We start from the raw sequence: 27,466 nt of genomic DNA on the forward strand, positions 1-27,466 counted from the left end.
TCTTACATAACTGAGTAACTGGCTCGCCCAGCCTGAGAGCTGTCACTCTGTCACATTTATCTTTGGAAACTGATGGATTTCTGTAACTGTTAGAAGACACTAGCTCTACGTGGGAGGTAGTTGACCACTATAGGCCAACTGCTGCAGCCAGTTGACTGGTTGGGCTACAGAGTATCACCAGGAAACACACCTGACCCTGTGTTCCATTAAGCTCACTGTCAAAGGAATTTACCCAAGACGAAGGTACTAGAAATGGAAAAAAGGAGGTAGCATACATCTTATGCAACTGACCTGCTAATCCACATACCACAAAGTAAAAAATGAAAAAATGAAACGTTTTCATAAAATACTGCATACACAGACATTCGGTCCCATATTCCCACACCAACTGTCTCTTTTACAATTACCTTTGCATTACCTCATCACGTGTTGTGTTTTTCCCCTCTCTTGTGTTCAATTTCCTTGAAAACGGAAACATCTAAATGCATCAGCAGATGAGATATGCCTTATTTAGAACAAAAATCTTCACTCGAGACAAACTAATTGTTTCCACTCTGCTTCCAATGGCTTTATTGATCACTATGTGCAATCAAATGGATTGCACCTAGTTGTTGTATGTGAGTGCATAAATGCATTTAGTTGGCCAGCCCTTTGTAAGATGGACAACTTGTTTCCTTTCTCACAGCTAGGTAAGCCTAATTCCTTTGTAGAGGAAGAAGGTAAAGGTTCTTGTTATTTAAAACCGTACAGAGAGGAAGCCTTGGAAAGGCTACAGCTTTATAATGCTCAGAAACACTTCATACTCCTGTTCCTCGGTGGCAACAGTTGAGCATTTCAGGTGGCAGCATCTGAGCCTCCCATGTCAGGGTAAACCTTGCTGGCAGTTCCTGTCCTCATCATCCATAAAAGCAGTTGTAACATGAAGAGGACATTACATGACACTGCATCTCTCTGAGATTTATGGGGCTGAGAAATAGTGAGGTTCTTGTGATGCATTTCTAAATACTACTGCAGAGTTTACCCTAGTATTTCAAGGCTGGATAGGGTAAATGGAAATCTAAATAGTTAGCTATAACTAAAAACAATTTTGGTTATTTGCCTGCTTTTCCATCTTATTTTCAAGGGCTTCTATTTTTGCCATCTTTCTTTCCACTGTTTTACAGCAGCCCAGAGGGCAAATATACAGCTAGTATAGAAGTCTTACATCTCTTTGACAAAGTAATGACATTTATTTATTATACTGCTTTCAAATCCTAGTTACAGTAACAGCAGTGAAGCTGTCAACTTCTCCCATGACGTAAGGAAGGCTACTAGTAGAGCTATTTGTTTGATTTGGACATCTCCTAGCCTACTAAGCCAAGAACTTTTCTAATTAGACCTAGCCTGTAGTAGAAGGTGAACTGTTAGCCTTCTGATGTGTGACAAGCAATCTTCTCCAGATTTTACTTTAATCAAAATGGATCCAAAATACAAAATATTTCATGAATTGCTAAGATCCAGATATTCCAATAGCATAAACTAAGACACATAATGATTCCCAGATAAACTATTCTACCCAAACATCCAACCTTTCAATAAAATTGCCATTTTCCTCACTTTTGTTGTTGCAAAATAAGTTCAATTTTGCTGAACAGCTGCCTGTGACTTCAAGGTTTGTAGTCTTTGGGGTTTTGGTATAGTCGATTCTGAGCTTTCTCCTTCTCTTGCTAAGTAGAGAAGTGGGAAGAACTAGCTCATCCCAAGCTGGTGACCTCAGATTCCCAGGGACCCCAGCTCAGAAGCAAGCACCCCAAATGAAATCCTGGGCTGCATTTGGCAAATATTTGTAACAGAAATCTTCCAGGCATAAAAGAACTGCATTTTTTTTTTCTGTTGGAAAACAGTATAAATAATACTAACTGAGAACAGCATGGGGTTGTCCCATGCCAGGGGAAATTCTGGGGATTCAGAAGAAATCCCTGTAAACAGGTTACAGAGAAGAGCAAATAAAGCTTTCCATATCTGGCCAGTGAAATTGGCAGGACCATGCCCAGGGCACATACTGTAAGAGAGACTGCTGTCTGCAGAATGATGATAAGAGACTATTTTCTGGCTTCTATCATATGTCATGATCTGGGCTATAAAAACGATGCACAGAATGCATGGCAAATTTCCACAGTTGTTCAAGCCAGGCCCTGCTGATACTTGTTTCCTCCATGCCCTTTTCAGTGATGGTGGTACTCAGTTATAGTCATGGCAGCATCCTCTGCAAAAGTGAGCACAGGCAAAGGTGGAGCTTACACATCCCACCTTTGGGATTATCCACACACTAGCCAGGCTTGACAGGGATTCTCATCTCTAAACATATAAAAAATGCAAAGGTATTGGTGATGGCACTGCTATAAACCAGCTTTAGAGTTTGCTATATGGTTCTTTCTTCTGATTGTGCATAAGAACAAAACTCCATTACTAAAACAAAAAGATGTTTATGTATCATTAATTTAGTTAATTAATTTAGCCAACATTCAATGGCATAATGAGGGTCATATTTTACGAGGCCATGGCGTTGTACTTTAATAGTCACCCTTGTGTCTCCTTCTCCAGGTATAAATATATGCTTGTATACGTTTGTATTCATTTATAAAAATAAAAATAATTTTCAAAAGCACTCCTAATACATTTTGTGGTCTATTGACAAGACAGCAATGAAGGTGTACAAAGAAGGGAGAACATGTAATCTTGGGACCAGGTGCTGCTGCTATGTGAACACGTGCACTTGTGCTTATGTTTGAACCACTAGCTGTCCTCTGCAGTTGCATTAGTCAGACTACACACATGACACCGCGTGGTGTAAACGGTGACAGAGGCATCTGTGGCAAACAATGCTGCACCATTAAATCTAAGAATGATGGGCCAGAAGTAGTTACAGTCTGGAATAACTGCAGGTAGCGTTACGCCCCTGAGAAAGCAAGATGCCTGATTTTCAAAGGATAGTTTTATTTCTGCACAAATCTGTAATGTGCGCTTGTAATTAATCAGTTCCATTTGAACCAATGGTAAAAGTGCTCTCAGAATTCCCTGCTTCAGAAGCTGCTCCTTCTGCAGATGAAAGTTTCTTACTATTGAGTCTGGGGGTAGCAGGAGGAAGGATGTGTCTCAGTCTGCTTGAAGATGCCATACCCCTCTACCACATTTTATAGATGGTCCATCTCAGAACAGAAACAGCAAGCATTAAAACAGCAGGCACCTTGTCCCTCTCACATGGAGCTTTATGAGCTGCTGTAATACACTTGGAAGCCAATGCAAATCCCACTAGTAGTTTCAAAGTCCAGCTAGTGCACAGCATGGCCAAAAATGTTAAGTAGGCAAGGCAATAATCACACTGAACTTGATTTTTTTCCTCAGAAAGTTGCCTAGATTTCAGAGAAATTATTTTCTCAATATTACTAGTTATCAGTTTATGTTTGTTGCATCAATTGTTCAATTATGTTCAATAGTACTATTTCACTTGATTGTATTTTATTCTTCTGTATGCTGAGATTCAGTGAACATGAATCTATCCCAGCACAAACTGAGCTTCCTACCCCAGCTGCTGGGGTGAAGGCAATCGTGCCACATGTGCAGTGGATCCAGTACTGACTGCATAGTTTCAACTTTCAAGACATGCACCGTGTGTAGCTGGGACAAATCCTACAGAAGAGGAGACAGGTAGCATGCTGGGGCAGGGGAAAAGAAACAAGGGTGACTTCTGGGGCAACCAAACAAAAAGGATTCAGCAGGTCAAGGGAAAGACTACAAGTGAGAATAAAACACACAAGAACTGAGAAAGTCTGTGAGGACAAAGCTAGAAGATACCATGAATACCACAGCACACCTCCTCATAGAATATATAAAGAGCTCATAACTGCACCAATAAAAGTTAAAAAGCAACACCGTTAATTAAATTATTTACTACGTTAATAACTACCTTAATCATTGTGATGGTAATAACCATTACGTTAATAACTATGCTAGTAAGTCCATTATCAAGTTAATTGCTGCAGTGTCTAGAGCTCTGACATACCTTTACTGTCCAGGAGATCGTAACTAAACTACTCGTGTGTCTCAGCTTCCCATCAGGGCCAGCAGGTACCAGTTCATCACAAAGAATGAGCCAATGTTTTGAATCCAGAAAATCTGACTCCATCAGTAAACATGCAGAAGAACTTCTTTACAGTGATGGAACACTAGAACAGACTGCCCAGAGAGGTTGACGAGTCTCCTTCTATGGAGATATTCAAGACTTGTCTGGATGCCTACCTGGTGCCTGCTTTAGCAGGGGAGTTGGACTCGATGATCTCTTGAGGTCCCTTTCAACCCCTGCAACTCCGTGATCATGGCAGAGGCAAAAGGGAAAAGTGAGAAGAACTGTGCACTTTGACTTCCTCCTGACGTGGAGCTGGTAGAGCACTGAAGGTGTCTTCATTTATTTCTAGCCAGCGGCACCAAAAACTTCGCTTTTTTGAGATGGAGAAGCTGGATGTGGGGGCAAAGGGAAAAGAAAGAGGATGAGACTAGGGTTCATGCAGAGACATTTCAGAATGTCCTAAAAGATGCAGAAAAATGAAGAGTTCATTTTTCACAGATCACTTTAACATTATTTTTAACCTAGCTTCTTTTATAATGACCCCTCTGGAAGGGTGAAACATGCATTCTTACCAGCTCTTTTTATTCAACTTAAAACATGCGTGCTGAGTTGTTGTTGGCTTTTACACTTGGGAAGTTAAAAGGAACAGGATGTTAGGGAAAAATATATTTCTAAAACGTTATTTGTTAAAATGTCTACAAAGAATTCTGTGGCCTTCACAAATAGATGAAAGTGAAATAGCTCACAGTTTGACCTTCCAGCCTTTCCTGGGGTCTCAGTAGGTGATACTGCAAAGCATGGAGCTGCCTGTTTCTGGCTGAAACTGCATTACAATAGATTTGCACCATAGTTTTCCTTCTTCCTATCCCTCACAGTCCCCCATAGTCTCAGTAAAATTGTCAGGGATCATGCATGCCAGGAATGCCCTTGCAATGCCCATCACCTCTGAATCTTGCTCCAGCAAAAAATAAATAAACTAACTTAAAAAAATAGTCATCAGTAAGAAAAGACAAGGGAACTAGAGTTCAACAAATTACACAGAATTGTATGGGTTGGAAGGGACCCCTGGAGATCATCCAACCCTTAGCTAGTCCAAACCCCAGCTCCTACAGCAATCTAGGTATTATAATGACAAGATATCAGCGAATCTCAAAATGTGACATGAAAAAGTAAGATTCCAACTCAAATAAATAACTCACAAAAAAATGAAGACATTGCAAGACATATTCTGGGTGGAGACAAGGATTGTTAGTATTGGTGGACTAACGTTCAAACCTACAACTGCACTTCTAAGAACTGTTTTGATTATGTTAGCAGTTGCTTGTAGGCCTTGAACAGAATAGATCTCAGTCTACATTTTGGGAGACTCTGACCTATACTGTTTCAAAAAATTTTGGTAGCTAATAAAAACTTCAGCTAAACAAAGGTACACTCCTGATCCAGGAATTCTGTATGGAAAAGTCTGTATAGAAAACTTGATCTGAAATAGTACATGTATCAATGGAGACAGTGAAAAAAACAATGAAAAAGATAGACACTGATCAGATATAAATCCACCAAGACTTACCTCAGTAATATGTTTAAATATCAGTGAAGTGAACTATTTCTCAAAATGTCAGAAACCAAAGATTTCACCCATGCAGCTCAGGCAGTATTATTAACCTTTGATTTCTTAGAAGTTCAGATGAGATCCCTGGAGATCTTTTATCAGCGTGGAGTCTACAAAGTTTTTCCTTGTGCAACCATGAGTCAAGAACGTAATTACAATAGGCAGAAATGTAGGCTCAGAAAACCTGTTCAGCTAAAAATTAAGACAGATATAACAAGGGATTGAAAAGATTATACAATTCCATGGTTTTTAGTCACTAAGTCAGAAATGGAGACAACTCCAGATGCAAGCTCAGCATCCCCTCATTCTGTTTTAAGCTGAGGATATTAAACACACATTGTAACTACCCAAGCAGATTCCATAATGCAGATCAATAGGCTTACTGCTCTATGAACACTGGATTTGATGAGTGTGAAGTGCAGCTTGTAGACAAATTTCCTAAAAATAATGTCTCGATTGCTCATGTCTGTATGTGCATATATTAATTACTGATAATTAACATGCTAATTAACCTCTTAGAATTCATAATAAGTCACCATTCTTCAAAATTTATTCCACGTCTAGCTATTTCTGTTATCAAAGACAGCAACTGTAGTATACCGGTGTGGGTCTGGCTTTAAGGATTAGGACAAGCCAATATATTTTCTTTCTTCTACATTCTATCTTCCAGGGCTTGTAATATGCCAGATTTGTGAGAAGCTCTCTCTTCTTTTGATGCATCTGCTCGTGCACTCTATGTAATGGGGCACGGTCAGTCCCACTAAAATCTGTATGGCTTTCTATCAAAGTAAAGAACTGAGAGCTAAATTCCTAGGTACTTTTCTAAACTTTTAAATGTGAATTGTTTGCAGGCTGTTGATGTAGGGTAAAGGCAATTATCAGAAACTGGGAATGGAAATATTTTTTTCCCCTAAAGTACTTCTCACGCCATGCATTTTTTGTTCAGTTTATTGAAATTGTGGAAGAACCTGCAGGTCAGCCCCATCTTACCAAGGTCCTCAGAGAAAAAAGAGCCACTGGGAACAGGATGACCACACAACTTCTTCCATAGCTACTGCTGCTGGAGGTAAAGTGAGGAGTGTATTTTGGCAAATCCAAGTGATTTTCTCTCTCTGGATTACATCCTGGGGAATAAAAACACTTGCAGTCTCCAGACTGCCAATCTCCATTTGACACTTAGTGGGATTTGAGGTGAAAAGAATAAACACGGACAGTTAGAGTCCAGTCTTTGACCCCAGGACAAGCAGGAGATTTCTGCCTTGGATGTTTTAGTCACCTACGGCTAACCAGCTCTAGTACATCTCTTGAAATATCAGAAGGTCTTCCAAGCTGAATCGCGTATGTTTATTACTTGTACTGCCTACTTTCCTCTCTTTCACGAGCACAGCAGTTTAGCACCCTTTGTCAGCCTTTCATGAAAGGCACAAGGCTCATGCACAGTTTCCATCCTTTCCACTGATGATTTTTCCTAATATTGCATAATTCTACCCTATGTTGCTCAAAACAGATTTCAAGTATGTCCATTATTCAGAAAAATTCCAGTATAAATATTAGAGTTAAAAAAATACTAAGACAGAAAGAATACCAGAGCGAGAAAGGAAGCATGAGGGACTATAGATGAAAAAGGGCTGTTTGCTGGAGGTGGCAAAGGAGCAGGTAATCAGACACTGCATCCTTAGATCACAGAACGTGCCATGTGGCTGTGAACCCTGGGGTTTTGGCTTGGCCACTGAAGAGATAAGACCAGCTGCAAAGCTTGGATCCTGATCAAAATGTTTGCAATTCAAACACCCTGAGAGCTGGGGTTATTTGGCGCCGGCCCACAGTTAGTTTATATTAATGTTTATTGCCCCTTGGCCATTTGGAAACTAACTTTCATAATTCACACCTCAGCAGTGCGTGTTTGGCTGTCCTGATGGCAGGCTACAAATCCAACTCTGCTATCCAGCAGCACTCCTTTCAGCTGTATGGAGCTACCTTGCATGTGGCTCACATATTGTGGATGACAAGGGCCGAATGACAACTTCACGGCTCACTCTTAGAAGCTTAGCCAAAAAAGCACAAAAGGCATGTCTCCTGCTAGGGCTTTCATCTTCACATCCACTCAATGCTGTTTACAGCAATTCCTTGGGTGAGAAGATGAGCGCTCCTTTGCTCACCATCCCTTCCAGAAGTCTCACTTAGCACTCTGTCACCCACAACTGCTCTATTGGTTCCTTGGTCACATGACTTAAGAAATCAAAAAAGGCTCAAAATTGATCTCTCGCCTCTTATATATGACTTAGACTTATCCTGTAATGTTGAAACTTTTGCATTAACTGTATTTAAAGATTTACATCTTTTTCATGCTAGCCAAATAACAAGACCAAGAGAGAACATTCTGGACTCAGGCTCCTGGGAGCAGTAGGAGAAGCCATTCTTCATTATGAATAAACATATCTCTGTAACTCCAGAAGATGAAGAATTCAGCCCAAGATCCTCCTGTTTCATTTTAGTCCTCTATTAAAAATTATACTTTCATTATCCAGATTTTTAACTCTGCTCTATCCTTTCAAACAGAAAGAGAAGAAAAACAGCAAAAGATACACCTTGCAGAGTTTAGGTCTAGGATCACGCTGATACTTAAAAAGTTTATCTTCCATGAGCAGCCACTTCATGAATCAGACCACAACGACTGCCCAGGGTCAGCCTACAGCATACTTTTGCAATCTCTGTTAGATCCTATCACAGTAGGAAAGACGAAGTAAATGGAATTCTCTTCTGCTTACTACTTTTCCTCTGTTCTTAGCGTTTCTCTGACTTTCCTTCTACTACTTATGTCTTGCTATTGATGGGTGTCTTCACAGGTGATCGAGGGAGGTAGTAACAGTGAAAAATACTGTCTTCTCCAGTGCTACTAGAAGTCAATTCTGGAGATTGCTTGTCTTCTAAAGAATTAAATGTATACTAGTATGGACAGTGCAAGCTACACTTCCCTTAGTAGTTTCCCTGCTTATATTACATAATAGGGCCCAACTTAACCTATTTCTGGCCTCACATTCTGTAATAACAAGCACGTCTACTGAAAGTAATCATTATGTGAAGTACCCACCATCAAAATTGTCCTGTTTTCAACATTATCACTCAATAAAAATAAAAATATATACAATCCCACAACCTCAGTTTGGACAACTCAGTGTTATGATGAATGATTTTTCTTGTTAATACAAACTCAAGGCAATTGCATCTCAGGCTCCAGCTGTCTGGACCTAAATAACCTTCTGAATGCCCCGCTGACTACTGTTGTTAGGAGAGGACACTTCCTCCGATCGGGAGTGCTGCAAGATTTCTATCATCTCTGGAGTTTCCACTGTAGAAAAGAGGCTGCAGTGGCTCGATTTTCATCTTTCTCATTCTCTCTGGGTCCCCTGTCTTTTCTGAGCTTGGCTGGCATGAAGTGCTGACAAATCAGACTTACGGAAGTGCTAAAGCTTCACACCCAGTCATCAGTGCAGAAATGACCAAACAAGGTGAAAAACAATTTTCCACTCACAGAATTAAATCTCAATTAAATTCCTGACTGAAATACATTTACTATTTTTTTCTTCTTTTTTTTTTTTTGTTTTCTTAAATGAAATCACCATCTCAAAGCAGCCCAGAATGCTTTATTATTTTTCACTGTGGCTACCACCTCATTAGGTCTGTAGCTGTACCGTGGCCTTGCCTGGAGCAGCTGAGGGCAGCTGAGGGAAATGCTGGTAGGAAGCATTTTCCCACTCACATTACTCCGGCTCTTGCCTGGCCAGTAGCCAGAACAAGCTCTGGCATAGTTCAGAGCAGTCTTAAAATACTCGAGGTTGTGAATTGTGTAGCTAACTGGTGGGGGAGCAAAGATCTGCCAGTGCTCTGTGTAGCACTACCAACCATCTGCATACCAGGAGCTGACCTTGGGGTATTTGGGGTGCTTCCAGATGCCCCTCAGGACAGGGAGCTCAGGGTGAGCTTGCTTGGCTTCACACTACCCTCTGGTGGCATTTCCTCATGCTAAAGAGACAGTTGAGAGTGATGAGACACTCATCTTTGCAATTTTCCATGGCACAGAGAGGTTCCAAAGTAAAGCATAAGAATCTCCGAGGTGGCACACTTCCTATTTGGAGCACAATGTGTCAGCAGATAGGACTAATTAGAGAAGGCAATTATTTGTAGATTTGCACCTTAATGTTCACTACTCACTTCAAACTCAGCATTTCTCCACACCACCTTCTACAGAACATTTTCTCTGCTCTTGGATACAGCCCTGCTGCAATGAGTTTCTGCAGATCAGACCCCATGTTAGGTTTGAGTTTAACCTCTAATGATAAGAAATGTAATAACATGAGTGAGGAAATATGACCTTGTTCGTATATACACCTTGTGGAAAGAAGCTCTGGCTCATGCTCTAATTTGAATTTTAGTTACAGAAACATACTGCTCTCCAGTGTAGCCTTGAGAGCTACATCATGCTGTTTCCATTTTAGCTGTGCTAAGCCTAGAGATAATTATTATACCTTAAATACAAATCACATCATGCTAAAGAATTCACAGTAGTCAAAAGCAATCAGTACAGAATAGATTTGAAAAGGTAAAATACATAATATTAATATTTTTTTTAGAAAATCTGTGTCAAGAATCTTGTAAAATGCAGTTAATTTAATATAACAATGCAGACAATTTAAAAAGGATGCTTTCTACAATATTAATGAGAAAATTAAATTTTAATATTTAGTTCATCAAAACAATTCTTACAGTCTTGTGAAATGCACAGTCCTAAGTTTCTTCTTTACCAAGATGTTAAGCAATAAGCAGAGTTATAGCTTTGACACTTCTGCATACACCAAATTAGTTTGCATAACAAAAGCCTCTGTACGTTGCAGTGCTTAGGATGATCGAGGCCTGCAGTAGAGTATTCCAAGAACCTTTCATTAAACTAAATTAATAGTAAAACGGATTGTTGCTTCATTGTCAGCCCAAACTTGTCACCTCAAAGCTTACTAATTTGTAGCATGACCTCATAATCTCTTTTAGTGCGTACAAAATAACAATATTACTTAAACAGTACTTCAACAAGCTACTTTTTTTTTTTACAGGATAGTTTCAGATATCTATACTGCATTCCTTTCTCTTTCTTTCTCTCTCAGCTTATTCCTTTCTTCAGTAAGGTCACTGATTCAGCCCATAGTGCGTAGACAGAAACATTACTCTGACTTGTAGAAGCCACAGAAAAATGAAAATATTCTCCCTTGAAGTAAACTTAAGAGGGAGAAAGGAGAAAAAAATGAAGTAAAAATTCTGTATGGCTGATCCTATTTATTTTCTAAAAAATTGTATTATGTAAGAAATTAAAACTTTAGAACTTCACTGAAGTTTTATCAAATATATACCTGTATACATACACTCAAAGAACTGTGCAAGGCAGTTGAACTGTGAGTAATGGATATTTGCCTGAGAATCACTCCTCTTTGCCCTTCTTGATGATTTTGATTGCTGGTATATATTCAGAAGCAAGTAGATAGGGGTTCTTTAGTCTTCTAACACACCACAGGTTAACCTTCAGTAAGGCTTTTTAAATAATCATTTTCTTTCTCAATTATAAAGTCTAGTGCAAAAAGACCAACTCCTTTTTTTTTTTTTTTTTTTTGGTGTTTAACAGAAAAAGAAGATGGAGAAGTAGAAAAACGTTTTCCTAATAACTGTTTCTTTACAAACTTTCTACAATTGTTTGAGCACTACAAAATCAATAGCTGTCCTACCGAAAGATGAGCCTGACATAGAATCTCTGTCTCCCAAAGCCAAGTTCTCAACTCATTTTGAGCTTCTGAGGGAATGTACCATCTTCTAGTTTATAATACGTAACCAGAACTTTAAGAACTGCAAGAGAGGGCAGTGGTGGAATCCTGAAATATTAGATGTATCGGTCCACACATATGGATCTACACAGATTTACTCTGCAGTACTCCTCTGTTCGTATCGCTACAAGTTTTGTCCTCCAAAAGGAATAATTTATGTGTGTCATGATCCAAAATTTTCCTGTTACATCCCACCAGTGTTTTGTGTTTCTTTTCTTTTCATAAACTGAAAGGCATTTCCTTAATCAATATGCCAACTGGAAGTGAATTATCTTTCTCAGAAATTTCTTCACCCTCTGCCCATGGCTGAGTAACGTCCACTCTTGATTACAACTCGATGTAATATTGTGAGTCATCTATTTTTGACAAGGGCAGCACGTAAATGGTCTCAAATTTCCTGAGCATTCCATATTGGCACCTTTTTAATGAAATGACATCACCATAGTTATATTTCAGAGCTTGTTCGAAACACACCATTCCCTGCTCAGGAGATCACAGAGCATCCATGCAGAGAGGACGAAGCGGCTTTTATGATATGGGCAACAGTGGGCAAATCAGGGGAACAGAGCCAAAAGGTGCTATGTGGGCAACTCAGTGTGAACGAGTAGAGCCTGTTGAAATCCTGTCAACCCTAAGCCACTGTGTTATCTCACGAAGCCCCCAACAGTACAAAGAGGTTTGTTCTTAACCTCTCCTTCCTCAGCAGTGTACATTCCTAGTAGACTCTTCCCATGCATTGTGGCAGAGTCGTTTCCAGTCAGCTCATGAAAGTCACCACTGAGGTGGGAGCTGAGAGATCATGCGAGCACAAATGAGACAAGCTGAACTAAAGCCCTAAGTTTGCAAAAAAGTTGGCATTGATCAGACTGTGTGGGTGGACAGTATCTCTCTTTATGCACTAGGAACATGGAGTAATGATTAGGCTTCTGTTTTTTTCACTCACTTATGCTGGCTTGTTGCTACTGAACATGTGCTAAAATACTATGGTGCTTTACCCATAGCCAGTCTCCGTGTCATGCCGCAGATGGCAGGTAACCTGAAATCACCCAGTGGAGGAAAAATTAGTGCTGCACTAAGACAGAGACTTAAAAGGAAAGATTCGTCTCTTTCTCATTTAATGATGGCAGAATTATCAGAAATAGCACAGAATATTAAAGAAGTGGTTGATACTACAAAGATATCTGAGCATCTGTTTACTAACAAATTCTGCACAGGCTATCCAGAAGAGGCTTTTGTTTTAAAAAGTATCTTTAAATAGAGCTGGGCTTCAGAAGGAAGTTTGACTCTACTCCCTCCCTTGAACTTTGGGCTGAGCCACAGATCTAAACCAGTCCCCAAATTATGGGCTACAAAGCCAAGAGGTGTCTGTTTTCTAACCTTTTCTCTTGACTACACACAAGATGTCATAAAACCCTCCAGAAGTATTTTGTGTAGCAGAAACATAGGTGATTAGCTTCAGACACCCAGAAACTACTTGCAAATGTTCTTCCTGACATTTTCTAATTTTTCAGCTCATTTTTCCAAAACTAGAATCTACTGTATTCCTGAAACTGACCAGGACTGACTGTCTCTGGTATCCAGCTGTGCCCCAGATGCAGCCACACTCAGCTGGAATGTTCAGCCATGGAAGGACTTGCCTGTCTCATTTGTCCCCATGTATATCTCTGCCAGTGTTGTTCCAGGATGCCGTGACAGCCAAATATTTAACAACATGGTTAACTAGCAGTGTGTGGAGCTCCTGACCTTGCAAGCTTCAACCATTCTGGCTGTGGGAACTGCTGCATCTCCATGATGGCTAGTGCACTGCTAATACCACGGTATGAGCCAATACTCCTAATTTCTCTCAGCTGGGCTCTGCTCTTTATAACCGAATCCTGCTCATGACAACGTATGTAACGATGGCCACACTGTTGACTCGGTTCCCCTGATAGCTATGCACTTCTTGGCACAACACAACATATTCTTCATTGTGACCATTCTTCCAAGTCACCAAAGTGCAGAACTTACTGTGGGTAAAGTGGTTCTGATCAGAATCGGGCACTGCTTTCTGTTTAGATGATAAGCAACTCAATCTACCTGCTTACAGGTAGATAATATCTTTCTCAAAAATATAAATACTCGAATGAAAAGAACATTTTGTGGGGATGCCAATCAGAAGAACAGCTATTAGAGCTCAGAAGAAATTTAAGCCCACTTTCTGTGAAGCTTAGTTGTATGAGTTCTTCGGTCTGGCACATATGAAACACAAATCCAGCTGAAGTTTGCTCCGTGTTTGGAGCATTTATAGGGGCCTTTTTCCCATGTGGCCGTTCTAGTGCCTAATGATGTGAGATACCACTCTGCAGTTTTTCCCACAGAAAGGGCATTAACAGCATCTGTCTCCTCTACCCATTTGTCTATTTTCATGACATTTGTTACTTAATTATCTGGGAGAGTTTTAGTCCTCTGTCACATTTGGCTGAAACCTGCCACTGGGTTCAAAACTTAGTAACAGACAAAGAGACAGACATCCAGTCAAATCCTCCACTCCTAGGAGCTTCATTCCCTTAAGAAACAAATTAAAACAACAGCAATGACAAAATCAGCACAACTGCACACTGAGAAAGATAGTACACTTTCTAAAGCAATCACCACAATCATTGAGGAAACTGGGAAAGCCACATGAGGGACAGTACCTCCTCCCTCCCCCTCAACACCACAAGCTGAAGGGCACCCAGGAAGGGCAGGGGAGGGGGAACTGTCACAGCAGCCCAGTGCAATTGGTCAGACTTGGGCTTCAGGTAGCTTACTGCTTTAGACAAGGAGAAAGATTTCGGCAGCCCACCCTCTTCCTCTGGCAGCCCTCCAGGCTCACACCAGATCTAACTCTATCACTGAGCCCTGACTACCACCATCCACTGAGCAATACTGAAGACAACCATGTTTCCCCTTGCACCAAAGCCCACAAAGTAAAGTCTTCTGCTAGAGCAGGTTTTCCTTCAGCAGCCCCTTTCCTACCCTGCTTCATCCACAGCTCTGTGCTATGCCAGTGCCTAGCAGATGACATGGAGGTGGTGGCTCTCATGAATACCCCTGGAGCTTGAGTGAAAGCAGTTCATGCTATTTTCACATGTTTCTTGGGCTGTGGGGTCCTTTCCCACTTAATACTCTAAGATACAGTGTCTACTGACATTCTTCTCAGATTTGACTCTAAATAGAAAAAGTACTTATTAGTCTTCTCAATATGTAGCCTTTCAAAGAATCATAAAAACGTAGGTCAAAGAATCAGAGAGGTTGGAAGGGACTTCTGGAGATCAAGTCCAACCCCTACGCTAAAGCATGTTTCCTACAATAGGTTGAGTGGGAAAGTATCCTGGCAGGTCTTGAATTTCTCCCGAGAAGATCACTTGCTGCCTAGACAAAACAAGGCTGAGAGTTGCATATCTACCAAATAGTTATTTCCTACCTTTATCTTGCTATGGTAGAGTGGATTTTTTCAACTAAGTACTTCTGCTAACATTTCTTCCTCTAGATTTCAGAAAAATCCTTTCATACATATTTCACCTTCCCCTGTTTGACTTTTACCCGTACAGTACAACTGTCATCTGCAGCTTCCCTGTCACAGGAAGTGAAATCTTTGGATTAGCACAAAGGAAAAGAAATCAACTCCCACCAGCTACAGTATAAGTGTAAATTACTCTGTGGATAGTTGGGAACTCAACACTTACACCAATTAAAATATTAATGAAGAATTCTAGCTGATTTTCTATATTAAAAAGGAAGCTTTTCTAAGTACATGATTACTGTATAATATGCAATTTTAAAAGACCTCTTTGTTACTCAGTGCTCTAAATACTTTTAAATATTGGATTGAGTTTTACCCCTTGATCTTTTTGAGAAGCAGAACAAAAGTTAAAAGCACAGTAAAGAAAAAGTATGAGGCAACCCAGCCTCCCTGAAGTGATGGATTGAGTGGGTGGTAGCCATTTGTCAGGGAAGTTCATCTGGTAAATTCACAAGTGACTTCATGTCGAAGGAAATAACTGCATTTCGTCTCCATGTTAGCCAGGCAGGTCAGTGTTTCAGAGATAACTGGACTGCAATAATATTTCATAGCTCCCATAGTTTCTTACGTGGGAGGATCATTTTGAAAGGCTCACCTGCCAGCAAAAAACTGTCTGTATTTGAAAGGAAATGGGAAGAAAATAGCAACATAAGATTTTGCAGGCTGGTTTTGTTTCTAAGCCTTATCATATTTACACAACATGACCAAGATAAGGAAAAGTAATTTTACTGTTTCTCCACATTTACTTATTTACAGTCTGATCTGATAATAACAGGTATACAGGCCTGCCTTATTAAGCTGCTGATGAATGTAAAATATTGATGTATTATTGATGTATGCCAAATGTAGCTACCAGCCATGCTGGGACTGTGCAGGGACAGACAACCATATTGTCATATGCCAGGGTTTTTTGGATTTGGAAACAATTTCTTTTTTCCTTGTTAAATCACTGTATCATTAACTCTCAACCACAGCAATTCGCCTTGAGTGTTAGGGAGAAAAGAATGAAACTGCACATGTAGGGTGGCTAAGACAGCCACAGCGCATTTTGGTGCAACCTAATTACCTGGAAATAAAACTTCAGTGAAGTTGGGTTAAAGTTGAAAGCAGATTACTTACTACTACAAAATGCAGAAAAGAATACCTACTACAGAGTTACAGATTACACAGAAGCAGAGAACACAAGTAAAAGCAAGTTGGATTTACACTAAGGGCAAACTTAAAAGATTGCTCTCTACTCCTCTGTATCCAGCTGGCAAGCTACAGAAGTTTACCTAACCTGTTTGGTGGGAAGCATGTCCTCTTGCATACCTGCATCTCACAGCTCACCCAGGAGCACATTCTCTCTTGACAGCACGCACTGACTTTTGTTCTGGGTTTCTTTCTTGGTTTCCCAGTCTCTTCTAGAGACCAAACACTATATCTTATATCAGTATTGAAGTTATACTTAATATAAACACATAGACAGACCCAGTGCATGCAAAGTACGCAGTGGTTTTGCAGAGACAGAGAATCTGACGTTAATGAATCTTAGTCCTACCTGTAAGCAACACCAAGACAAAAACTTAAAGAAAACTCAGCCTATGTCTATTAGGAATGCCTTCAGATAGATGGCACTGATGTTTGTAAAGGATCCATTCTCTGCACAGAGAAAGCTAAATTTCTCCTGCTAAGAAATGCAGAAATACAGCTTTTTGGTTACAAGATTTATGGTAACTATTTGCAAAACCCATTTTCAAGTGTATCCATGATTATCTAAAGCTGAGCTTTGGCATACAGTAAAGAAGTGAGACCAAATCAAGGGAAAAAAAGAACAAAATTAAAACAGAAATTTAAAAAATCAGTATATATGGGGAGTAACTAAGATAGCAACAGTTACAGGTTAAATTCAGTTAAATTCATAATCATAACACAGTTAAATTCATAATCATAAAATACCTCAATTATATGGCCTTGAAAATGCAGGACCAGATCTTCAGCACTCTACTTAAAGACAGTTGCTCTCACAATGATCTCATGCAAGTTGAGGAAATGCCCCTGTTGGTGATGAGAAACAAAGAGTTAATATAGAAAAATGTAGCTTTCAGAATAAAAAGGTGACAATTCTTGATTATAATTCATTGGCATTTGAGTAAAAAAAAATGCAATAATGAGCTAGAGCAAGCAAAAAAGCTGTATTTAGGGTGGGTTTTTTTTCCATAAACGTATCATGTTCCCGCAACACAATTGAGAACATCTATTTTATATTAACATTAAATGGACTAATCATTTAAAGATACTAAAGGAACAGAAGATGTCATTTAGCCTGTCTTCTGCTTTTGTCTGTTAATCATGTGAAAAATAAGTGCTTCTTGTACATTTTTGAAACCTCAAACTCTAACACTGCAATGGGGAAAGAAGCAATTTAACAAATGAAAACCATACTAAAAATAAATATTTTACACAGTTGTCTTAAAGTTCTTTTCCTTATTCAAAACAACCAAAAACAACAGTGCTATTTGGTTAACATTGTTAGACATAAATAAATTTCCATCTTTCCCCTAGCAAATACAACCTTAAACACAACCAGTGCAGAGCTTTTGTCCGTGCTGTGGGTTCAACTTCCAGTGCTGAAGACCATATGGTATGAATAACTCCTACTGACAAATATATTCAAGTTACAGAGTTGGTCACAGGCAATGCTGAATTAGCTCCTTTTAGGAATATGTTCTCAACTGTTGGTTCATCACATTGAAAGTACCTACGCTGATTTATTTTATACTCTAACATTGAGACAATTTGGGTGGTATTATTGGAATATTTATTTATTTTGGATGTTTCTCATGCACATCTACATTCTTTAGGAGTTCAAGTTTTTTAAACACAGGACAAATTAAATCAAACATAACAAACAGCTCAAATAAACCGGCATGAAAGGCTTGCAGACCTACTCTAAAACCTTTTCCCTAGTTGCTTCTTCTGGGATACAAAGAAAAAAAAAGAAATAAACGAAATCCTCAAACCAAACAAAAACTCACCGACAAACCAGACCCACAAATAACCTCCCTAGCTGCTGCATACGTTGCTTGAAAGAGTTGCTGCCACACATACACACACAAGCAGTCAAAATCCCTCCCTGAGGAAAGCATGGATCAGCTGGAATCACTTTTTTTCCTGTGTGCCCGAATCAGCCACAGAACTGTGCAAAAGAGTGCTAAGCTGGCAACTGAATCCCAGTCTCAAGGACTACTTTACACCCACGCAACTTTCTTTCAGTAACAGGGATTACTCATTTCAGTGCCCTTGTCAGGGAAATACATGTCCTTTTTATAGCAAGACCCAGCATTTAGTTGCACACCATCCTTGAATACTCAGTGACGTGCTTCATATACCTTAGGCATGACGGTATATGTGATTGACTTGAAAGGAGAAAATGTTCCTAAAACAAAGAACAATCTCCACTTCTCCCTCCTTCCTCTCTACCTCATCCTGTGCTCTTATGACACACAAATCCCTGCACATCTGATCTTCGCTCAAATACTGCTGTTGTCAAAGGCCATCAGGCGGTGATTAATCAGGGAGCTGTGCTAACTCTAATTCTTATCAGAGTCACTCTGTCAAAGTAGTCATTTGGTGATGCTACTGAAATGTAGCCATTTGGTTAAGTGGCTGTTTCACTTAGGCCTTTAACTGTGAATAAAACTTAAAGGCATTAGATCAAATGAGATCGACACTAAATGACAATATGATAACAATTCCAGACAGATGCACAAGCAGACTTTTGGAAAAGGGACAATTATGTGAATTATAAAAAAAAAAAAATCTTACATGATTAGGTTAACTGTTGAATATAGCTCGATCTAAAATCTACATAGGTTGCTCCAAAAGTAACGCCTCACTTCTTTCTATGAAAACTAGAAGAGATAAAAGAGCATGGTAACATTATTCAATAGATTACATTCTCAGCTACAAAACACTGTTCTTCAGCATAGTCACACCATGAGCTATGCATTTTCACCAGTCTTGAACAAGAGCCTGCATGCTGCACTTGTAAACATCTGCACCAGAGGAGGTGACCCATACTTGCTGTCACCACTGCTGAAACGTGACATTCTGTCTCACTGAGCTCACATCCACTGTTTTTTTTTTCCATAAACATTCAGTAAGCATCAGTGAATGTCAGTTGGTTCCATTTCTTCCACATTCAAGGACAACCCTTTGCTTTATATATGCACGTCCACGTTAGATGCAATTTTGTTAAACTGCCTCTCTGCTCCATCCATCACATGGCAACAAAGTGGCATAGAATATTGGGGGGAAGGTTTAGCCTCTACTGCTGTACCGTCAAGCTCTGCTGCTGACAACGTGGACCAACATGACAAAGCAGAAGGCAGTACTTCCAGAGCAGCCACCGTATCTTTATATTAGCTACATCCTCTAATGCTTTTTTTTCAGCACTGGTTGTACATCTATTTTTGAGGGACTGAGGTGTGGGGAACCTACAGTACAGTCTCTCCAGCACATTATTTCACAAAGGCTCATCTAATCATGGCTTTTTTTTTTTCATTGCTGCCACAGGTGTTTTAGAAGGCTTTAAGGTTACCCTAGAAGGGCGTTACCATCACTTTCCTTTCTGAGACCATAACAGGAGTCCATTTTGCAGCCTGCAAAAGTGGATGTTTGAGGGGGGAAGGGGAAGGGGAAGGGAGTGTCTGCAGCTCTTACGCTCACAGCAAGACTTAGAAAAACACATCTTAAATGCATCTTAAATGTCTTTTTTTTTTTCTGTCTTCTTTCCTTTCCCTGGCTGAGTAACCATTAGTAACCACTGAATCTCCAGGATACTGACCCCAGGTATATAACAGGGCAAAATCTTGATTAAATGTGACTCGTTTAGCGGGACTGCGGCCAAGAAAAGAATTACCAGCAGTCCTCATTATCACACCTTCTGTATCAGAGGCACATTTTTACTTTAATACACAAAGAAAATATTTATCTCACAGAAAATATATTCTAATTTTGAAGATAACTTTTTCAGATTGTCAAACAAGTAAAAGCAGAGGAGGACAAACTGAGGCTCACTAGGAAAATAGCCAACTGTAAGACAACATGGTTGAATTTTTATTATTATTTTTTTCTTTAGCATTTATTAAATAAGCATTATTATATTAGTAAAATGAAGGTCAAGCAGGGATTTTTTAGCTTGCATGTTTTTTTCTTTCCTTATTTTTTTTCATAAATGTATATGTACATATATTTTTTCTCTTAACAAAGGACAACAAATGTTCCATACACAAATGAAAACATACTCTTCCTGAATATGCACCTGGGGAGCATTATGAATACACTAGTTCTGTTTCAACTTAAGAAGATCACTTGTGTGTAAAATTATTTCTAGACATAAATTTCCCTAGAATCAGTCCACAAGAATTTAGTTAAAAAGCTTAAAGTCAGAAAAGAGAAAGTTATTCAACCTAAAACACCAGAGATACTTTACGAATCCAGAATTTTTTTGTACTCAAAAGCATTATATTATTTATTCATCAGTGGGGTGGGATTTTTTGTTTGTTTGTTTGTTTGATTGCTTAGGTCCCTTATAGTATTTTCCTTTATTCTTCACTGTGTTGTCTAGCCTTGGCCTTACTTCTGTCCACTTATTTTGGTGGAAGTATGTCAGCATGTGTCCAGTGGAACATGATAGAGAGAAAAAAAATCAGCCCTCTTGTTTATGAAAATCAAGTGATTATTGATAAAGAAAAAAAAGAACAAGAATCGGAAAAACACTAATGAAAATGTTGGCTGATAAAAATAAGGATAACATTTTTAACTACTTTGTAATGAAACATCTACTGTTAATTTTACATCTAAAATAACATATAGTGTGAATATCATTCCTTCTGAACAATTAAAGCAAGCTCAAAGATTACAAATTAAGTTCCATCAATCTCTTCATATAAAGCCTATATATAAAAGAATTATTATTCCACTCCAACAGATGGCAAAACTGAGTAAGCAAGATTAAGATCTGAAACAGGAAGGGACATGGGTATATTCCAACAGCAAATGAAAATCAGGGTCCTGAATACTCTTACTCAGCTGCTAACTAATGCTGTGAATAGCATGGCTTTTCTGCCTCTCTCCAACACACTGACCACTGACGTCTAGAGAGTTCACAGAAGGAGGTGTGGATATACCTCCCTCCATAGCCTGAAAAAGCCAGAGCCACAGCACCATCTCCTTGCAAGAGCACCATAACTAATCTTAGGGAAGCTCATTTTGGTGGGACATTGCATTCTCACCCAAGTCAGTCTGCTCAGTAATGAATATCTTAAGATTCATTAAATTAAAAAAGGAGGGGAGGAGCACAGTAGTGCCCAGCTTCAGGTACTGAGATGGCACCAGGACATCCCCATTCACTCTATGGAACATTCACGTGTGGCCTACAATACTCAAACTGGTGGTTTGAGCACTTTCCTGGGGAAGCAATGCACACCTGCTGGCAAATGGGTCTTCACCAATCTGCATCAATCCTGGACTACAGGGCCATTAGACATGAAGAGATAGTGTCTCACATCTTATACTATCTGTAACTTCACATAAGCACAAGAGCTTCCCTTCAGCTCTTGAGAGTACAAGCTGCCTGCTTTCAGGATTCAGGATATGAAACTGAATGGATGCAAAGTATCTCTATAAAGTACAGAATAAACCAGTTATTTTCCCCAAAAAAGGTTGCTATTCAGACTTTCCCTTCATATACCCTATTAGCATGCTCTAATCAGGAACTTAGGTTTTCCATGTCAGGACCGAATGCTGAAGTTTGGCTCGGGCCTCAGAGGCATAGCACTTTTAGTTCAAGTTGGTTGGAGAAATCAAAACATCTGACTCTTAAGGCATGTGTCAATCAGCTTTGTACTGGAGTACTGTACTAGTACTTTGTACTAGTACTGTACTAGATCTTCTTCACTTGATGTGTAGATAATGCTCTTTATCTGTTTATATCCTGTTTGTGTGGCTTATCATAAGATCCTTTAATAGAATTTCTGGGAACAGTGGTTTATGTGTCAGTGTGCAGCTTTGTAATAATAACTGTCATATTTATGACAGTTTACAGTCCACATATTTTGGCCAGGAGTTATTTGTTGCTGCTACGTGGAGTTTGTCTGGGCTAGAAGTAGACTTGTCATCTTCGCCTGTATTGGTTCCACTCTGGGGACGTCTGCAATCAATTAAAAAAACGGTGCAGCTCACTACCTTTTGGGATCTGTATTTCTTTTTCTGGCTAGCATCCTTTTAAGTGGCAGCTGTCCCAAGTATGTAGGTTACAGTGTTGTTCTGGGTTTGTCCCAAGCATGAGCTTTTCATCTCTCTGTGTTAAACAGGTGCCGATGGTTTTTGTGTGTAGTATTTTTGTGTACTAAAAGACATCTGCTGACACAAAAAAACCCTGCACATTTCACTCTGTAGGGTGTCCTGAGTGACTTCCTTCTGAACTAACATTCACAACCAGCACCTTCTAGCAGCTTTGTTCAGCTTCATTCTGGGTTTTCCAGAAGTTCCTCTGAATATTCCTCATAACTCCCATTGGAATCCAGACCCCTCTCCGTGAGCCCTTGAAATTTCAAGACTCTGCTCACTCTGAGTCAATCTCACATACAAGTTTCATTTCTACATGAAATTAAGGATTCCTCATATTTCTGTACTACAACTTCACAGCCAGCCTCCACTCAGCTTAACAAAAAGCTATTTAACCGCATCATTCTAAGCAGCCACTAGCAAAAATAAGGCTACCTTCTGAAGGTCTTTCTATTGGCACTGCTGGCTTACAAACACGGAGCAAAATGTCTGTTGAAATTCCTCCTGTTGTCTTCCACATTTCCATAGAGTTTTGGCTCAGGCAGAGACTTTAAAGTTCTCCATTCCTCTACTCAGGCTATTTTTGTTCTTGGTACCATGTGGTGCTCTGTAACCACTTGGAGACAAGGTGTTTAACAGAGCTCTACTCCATTAAGTGTCTCTACTGCAGCTGCCTCTGTATTACAGCAAGAGTCTTCTAAAGATATAAATCCTCACCTTTAACTGATTGTACACTATACTTGTGTAGATTTGTTCATTTTCTGATGGAGAGGCTTTTCAGAGCACTCTTATTACTGTATCTCTTTGTGTGGGTCTGTTCACCACGACAATTTATTATTTCTGCTGTGTGACTTAACGTACTACTGCTTCTGTCCCATAGCTATTGCTTCAAAACATGAAAGTCCATCTTTTTGGAGGGTAAGAATATGCAAAAAAATTCATATTTTACAAGACAGTTTGCAGTACCAGCATTCTTCTTTGTAAACAAGCTTCTCCGAACATTACTAGAAAATGCAATTAAAGATGCTGGAACTGTAGCTGAAATAAATCAAAGTTATTCAAATGAATGATTACAATCTACTTTTTTTGAAACATGTTTCTGCAGTACACATTAGCTCTCAACTCTTATGCTGCTTTGGGCAAACTCGAAGAAAAAATATGGACGTTTTCAACTACTAAGATGAAAGAGCAATCCCAATGGAATATGAATCACACACACTTCAGGAACTCTAAGAGCAAATAGAAGGAGGCATCCTTAACTGGTATGACAGCTACAACTCCACTGAATTTCCACAGCTTATTCAGAAGGTAGCGACCAAGGCAGGAGAAAATCACCAGCTATTTAAAAAGTCGAGGCAGTAACCAAGGTAATATGAAACCGGTGACTCCAGAATCTGCCTGTAGTGATAAACACAGTTTATCACAGTGGCTTTACAACTCCTTCCAGCAGCTGAGCTGCACTGCAAGACTCACATGACCTGTTCACTGCAAACTAAATCTCCAGGTTTTGACATGCATAGCAATTTGATGGGACACATTCTTTTAAAAGTGATTGACTGATAAACTTAAGTATGTACAGCCAGTGGGCAAGTGAGTATTACATTGCAACCTATCCAACAGTGGCTCTGATACTGAATACATGTAAAAAAAAAATCACAGAAGTCGTCTGGAGGTCTTAGCAGGTAAAGACTGTGGTTGCTCTATCAGTAGTGAATGATTTCCCACACATGCATACTGCTAGTCAGGACTTTTTAGCACTGGTAAGACAGCTACAGATGCACTTGGAAAGGTTTTGTGGGAACAGACAGAAAGGGAACTCTGCAGGCACATATATTTACCAAGAAGAAAAGTTTCTTTTGCAGTTGGGAATATAGTCTGTGCCTCATAATTACTTTATAGGGTTTCTTTTTTTTATACATCTCCTCCTGCAATATTCCTTAATTCCCACTTTTTATAAACTGATTTATTAATTATTACTTATTTATGTTCTTCTGTTATATGCCAGGCCCAGTCTGATTTCCCTGAACAGCAAAAGTCAATGTGTTGAAAAGGACCTTCACAATACATGCTACCCATACTTGAAGGCACAAAATGTAAGTAATTAGAGGGACTAAATTGACTTGAAGGGGAAAGTAAAAACCTGCGTACTGAAAATAAATATTGCACTTACCTTGCTCTGGGAACAAGCTGGAGGGAAACCAATATCAATCTTTTACACAACAGATGTAAAAATCTGGGAAATGGATGGTAGTGCAGCCCACTCCACTCTCAGATGGAACTGGAGCTCCCAAGTTTTGTCCTGTAAGTAAGCATATGTGACTGTTCACATTGATCAAACTGGAAAAACTATTGGAGAAAACATTTCCCTAGCGGTGAGATCAGAATGCAGTCTCCGTAGCAAGCGCATACTGTTCAAACACACTGGTAGCAAAATCTGAAGGTGAGGTTAAGTTTGGCTGATCTTTTGCCAGAACATTCCTCAGGTTGGCAGTAGGATAGTACAGCCTTGATGACCTGTAAAATGTTTGGAGATGACTGCATTTCTGGTAAGATGTATGCTCAGTGTAAAGGCCCTTTATTAGTTAAATTCAGCCACAATGGGGTCTGAGAGGTAACAAAGAACCTACCTAATCTATGCTGATGAGCTGCTGCGGTGTCCTCCTCCTCTCAAGCGTTTTTTTACACACTGTCAAAACTTAAGAATGTTTTCTACAAAGCAGCTTTTTTAGATGGCCAAAAGCTGAAATGTTTTTATTTTATATAACGATACAAAACGGCTGAATGCACTCTCCTCGAGTTATAGCTGACCCTTTAGTCAAGAAAATCAATAGCAAAAATGCTCATACACTTTAGTAACAGCAGATGGGAACCTCCCGTTGACGGCCAGGAACTGAATCATTTTCACTTTTGACTTACATTTTGTCCAATGCTAAAGACTCTGACATCAGAACAAAAAGTAGTATTTTTTTTATGACTTGGAATAGAGAAATATTCATATATTCACAGCTCTATTGACTTGTTAGTATTAAAAAACAAAACAAAACAAAAAAACTTCAGTAGAATGTGTATCAAAAATTCAGAGTACCAGCAGATACACTGAGCTGCAGGGTACAAAGTTGTTAATTTTAAGATATCATAACAATTGCAAATAATGAGAGACAGTATGAAGACAGGATAGAGTGACAGAAATTATGGTAGGATATTCTTTCAAAGTCTCCTTTACCACGAGTTTTAAAAGTAATTGATTTTGGATGAAACTTAGCAAATTTATTATTCATTTTTTGAGGAATTAAAATATGATGAGGAAAATCAGCGTTCACTCTCACTATTAAATAACATGGTAACCTTTCAACAAAGCTAATGTTCTTGTTTTGATATCAAGTAGGCTGAAAGTTGTTGAGAGAAATTGTGAATATAAATCAAATTGAAATTCTAGGCCAAAGACCTTTATTTTTTTCGAAATGGAGATTAAAAAAATGCTGGGCAAATAGTATCTATCAGCTTAAAAATGTCACCTAGAGTAAAAAATACATCCATTTGTCCCCCTGCAAGAGTCCTATAAAGAATGATGATTTTATAACCAAAGACACATTGCCCTAAACAGAAATGGGTCAGCTGCTCTGCTGCAAATTGGAGAGCTCCAACAGAGATCTCAGAATTTCCCCTGATAAATGTTAAAGCCAGCTCAAAAGAGTTTCTGCCAAATAGCTGGGAGATGTGCACATTGAGGGTTGGAAAATACAGAATAATTAGAAGTCATTTCCAGGTACTGAGACCCAGGGTCACCTGCGTGTTAGTCTTCAATACCACAGCAAATGGGTTTGGGTTATCTTAATCCTGGTACATTTAGTCCACTTGGCTTTCTGAACATACTGCTCTGGTGGTTGGGCACAACACTAGACTTGTTAAAAAAAAAAAAAAAAAAAAAAACAGTTAAATGGATTCACCTCAAGTATCTAATTTTTTCAAGGGTTACTGTAAATCCATTAGGCTTGTATTGATAATCACTTGCAGGAGATGCAAATGGAAAATAAAGGCAGGCAGTTATAGAAAAGGCTTGCATTAAAAGGACTGAGAATAAACATTGCATCAGACATTGTAGATGAGTTCTGGAAAAAATAGTGCAGAACAATAGATTAATGACATAAAATATGTTGAATTAATTATTAGGCAGTAGGCTTCAGGAAAGCTCATATCTCTGAACAGAATATAAATCATAAGAAAACTAGATGCAGGGCCAGCATCATACTGAGAAAGAAAACTAGAATTCATTTATATACAGATAAAAATTGAAAAGACATTGCTCATATCATCATTTACTTCATCGGGGAAAGCAACACAGAATTAAAGGTGCACAAAAAATGAAGCCTAGCAATAAAAACGGCAGTAACTTCAGGCTAAAATATTTGCAGAACCTTCCTTGCAGACTATGGTCTGTTTCCACAGCTCACATAACAACAGAGAGATGGAAACAAGCACAAATAGAAGAAACTAAAGCTGAGGCAAGAAACATGAAACAAATTCTTCTTGGCTGATGCTAAGGCCAGACTATTGGGTCAGACAGCCTGCACTGAAACTGTCACTGTGTCATCGATCCTCAGCAGTGCCAGGCTTTGCTGCTAATTGTGGCTATGAAGACATACCTTGCATGGCTGGTTAAGCTGCATACTGTCAGGAGATGTCCTTAGACTCCATGGGTCACCTGTCTACCTTATAACTAGTGAGTCTGCCAGTGGTTTCAACATAAATTTTTTTCAAGAAAAAGGTGTCAATAAACTAAAAGTGACTCTATCCAAAACCTGTGAATCCAGCCAAAGACTGTCTTTCTTGAGAAACAGCTATGCACAACTACGACCAATTCAGGGAAGCAGAATTTTTCTCCTTCAAACAGTTTGACCAACACAGAAGAAAACCACTCTGAATGCACCATTAATATCCATCTTTTACCACTGACTTCCCATTTCTGAGCAAGATAACAGAGATAAATCCTTAATTTCATAGTATGGTAAAGC

The sequence above is a fragment of the Cyrtonyx montezumae genome, unplaced genomic scaffold (genome assembly GCF_038088225.1).
Source record: "Cyrtonyx montezumae isolate F1298 unplaced genomic scaffold, pur_monq_1.0 scaffold_2, whole genome shotgun sequence".
Taxonomy (NCBI): Eukaryota; Metazoa; Chordata; class Aves; order Galliformes; family Odontophoridae; genus Cyrtonyx; species Cyrtonyx montezumae.